The sequence below is a fragment of the Chenopodium album genome, chromosome 11 (assembly GCF_948465745.1).
Source record: "Chenopodium album chromosome 11, dcCheAlbu1.1, whole genome shotgun sequence".
In the NCBI taxonomy this organism is placed as follows: domain Eukaryota; kingdom Viridiplantae; phylum Streptophyta; class Magnoliopsida; order Caryophyllales; family Amaranthaceae; genus Chenopodium; species Chenopodium album.
Window position 1 is genome coordinate 23,856,166 of NC_137844.1, and position 2,884 is coordinate 23,859,049.

General features: G+C 39.6%; 1 pseudogene; it reads right to left on the reverse strand.

The window, feature by feature from the left end:
• LOC145569665 (small nucleolar RNA R71) lies at window positions 1–99 on the reverse strand (annotated as a pseudogene).
• Window positions 100–2,884: the final 2,785 nt, after the last annotated feature.

The following is a 2,884-nucleotide window of genomic DNA, read 5'->3' on the forward strand; positions in this document are numbered from 1 at the left end:
AGCCTTGATTCAAGGGTTCAAGCAAAGACCAAGTGAAAGCCTTTACGAAGCATGGGAGAGATTTAAAGAGTATCAAAGGGAGTGCCCTCACCACAGAATCCCAACATACCAAGTGATCCAAATCTTCTATGGCGGTTTAAGTCCCCAAGGCAAGTCATGCCTTGATGGAGGGGCCGGGGGCCCTATCATGAACAAGACCGAAGAAGAAGTTGTGGACATCATTGAGGACGTGGTGACATACTATAGGGATTGGCAAGATGGGGAGAGGGACTCTTCAAGAAAGCAATCTTCATTGTACTCGGTGGACCATCTAAATGTGATCAACAACCTTTCCTCTCAAATGACAAACTTAGGAAAAGAGGTCACCGCAATCAAAGCTAAGTTGGAGAGCACTTCTTCCTCTTTTCAAGCTTCGAATCTTCCCTCCCAATTTAAGGGGAGAGGTACTCTTTCTAACTCTCAACCCCCTCCCTCTTCGCATAATATGCCTATGGGTTGCTTGTTTTGTGATGCATGTGGATCGTATGATCATGACTCTAGTACTTGTCCTAATGAATGTGTTGATGAGTTTGATAACCATGAGAGTGAACATGTGAATTATGTGTCGAATAACAATGGTCAAAGGTTTGATAATCAAAGAGGTCAATGGAATAGGAACTACCAAGGCCAAGGCAATTTTGACAACTATAATCAAGGTGGTGGTTATAGAAACCAAGGGAACCAAAGTTCTCGTGGTAGCTATAATAACCAAGGTTATAGTGGCCAAAATCAAAACCAAAATTATGGCAATCAAGGCCAAAGTTATGGTAACCAAAACCAAGGTTATGGAAATCATAACCAGGGTAGTGGTAATCATAATCAAGGTGGTGGAAACCATAATCAAGATTATGGTCAAAGTCAAAATAGGGGTAATTAGAACAATCAAGGAAGGGGTAATTTTCAAAATAATTCTCAAAGAGGTCCCCCACCCGGATTTGTTCCAAAGACTCAAGGTGAAAGTTCCTATTCCCAACCTTCTTCACCTAGGACTAATTTGGAGGAGATAATTGAGAATCAAACCAAGTTGTTGAACACATACATGGCCGTTAGTGATAAAAAATTCAATGAAATGAGGACCCACAATAAAATGCTTGAAAACCAAATCTCTCAACTTGCTAATGCCTTGAAAGATCATGCAAGCCCTTCTTCTTTAACTTCCCAAGGTCTTGATCCCAAGAAACCCGTGAATGCTATTGTTACAAGGAGTGGAAAGGTTCTTGAGGAGAGATTGCCTAGGAAGGGTGTAGATAAGGAGATTCCTAGGGAGGTTTTTGTTGAGAATGAGGGGGATAGGGCATCATTGGATGAGGTAGTGGTTGAGACACCTAGAGAGGTGAGAGTAGAGAAAGAAATTGTGAGACCCAAGCTCCCCTACCCACAAAAATTCATGAGACACAAATTGGATGAACAATTTGGGAGATTTATTGAGATGCTAAAACAACTCCACCTTTCTTTACCTTTTACCGATGTGATCAACCAAATGCCAAACTATGCCAAATTCCTCAAAGACATTTTGAGTGGGAGAAGAACTTGTGAGGTTGTGGAGACCATCAATTTGACCGAAAATTGTAGTGCTATCATCATGAACAAAATGCCACCCAAGTTGAAAGACCCCGGAAACTTCTCCATCCCTTGTGCCATTAACAAGATGCAAATTGATAATGCCTTATGTGACTTGGGAGCTAGTGTGAGCCTAATGCCATATTCAGTTTATCAAAGACTTGAGCTAGGGGAACTCTTACCTTCTAACATTACCTTGCAATTAGCGGATAGGTCTATCAAATTTCCAAAAGGTAAGGTAGAAGATGTCCCTTTGAGGGTGGGGAAGTTTGTGTTTCCCGTGGATTTTGTTGTTCTTGAAATGGATGAAGATGCTACCATTCCAATCATTCTAGGTAGACCCTTTCTTGCTACCTCGGGAGCCATGATTGATGTGAGGAGTGCAAAGATCTCCCTTAAGGTAGGAGAAGAGGTTATAGAATTTGATTTGAATGAGAGCATGAAGTATCCATGTTCTTCTTTGGAAAATTGTATGATGATTGATTCACTTGATATTGTTGTGTCTTCCATGCATGAGCACTTGCTCACTTCTAACGATGCTCTTGAGAATGTTTTGTTGAACAAAGACAAGGTAGGTGCATCATGCAAGGAGATGACTTTCTATGACGAGTTACTTCATGGGAGTGTGGAGGAAGTGGATGAGCAAACTTGCTTGAAAATCTCAAGCAATGAAGCTTTGCAAGCGGCATTCTATGAGATTTATATTTGTTCAAGCTTTGAGATTTATATTTGTTCAAGCTTTCATCATATTCTTGCATGAGCGGCATGGATCCTTGACTTTGCAAGCCTAATCTATAAAGCTTGATGTATGATTCTTAAACCCGAGACCGAGCTATCTAGGGAGGACAAAGGCACCTTTTTTGGGGTGGTATTTTTCATTTTTAGGTTAGTTTATTTCATATTTGTTTTTGGGTTTCCATTTGCCTTCTTGCAACCATTCGAGCCTATTTCCTTCTTTTCAAGCCATATCTTTAGTTCTTTGGCCTTTTGTTTCATTTTATTTCTATTCTTGGTTTTTTGTGAAGCAAATTGATCATGTATGATGGAGTTTGTGGTGGATAAGTTGGAAATTTGGTTTTTATGAGTGCTAGTTTGTGATTAAATCTTCTTTGTGAATAATGGCAAGTGTTTGAGTAAAAGCCGTCCTTAATCATAAAAGGCATGGACTAATAAATTGCATTATAGAAAAAGTCGTCCGAATTTAGCAAAAGGCGAGGACATTGCAAGTTTAAGTAAAAAAAAAAGAAAAAAAAATTGATTGAAAAAGTGAAAATTCAAAAATATT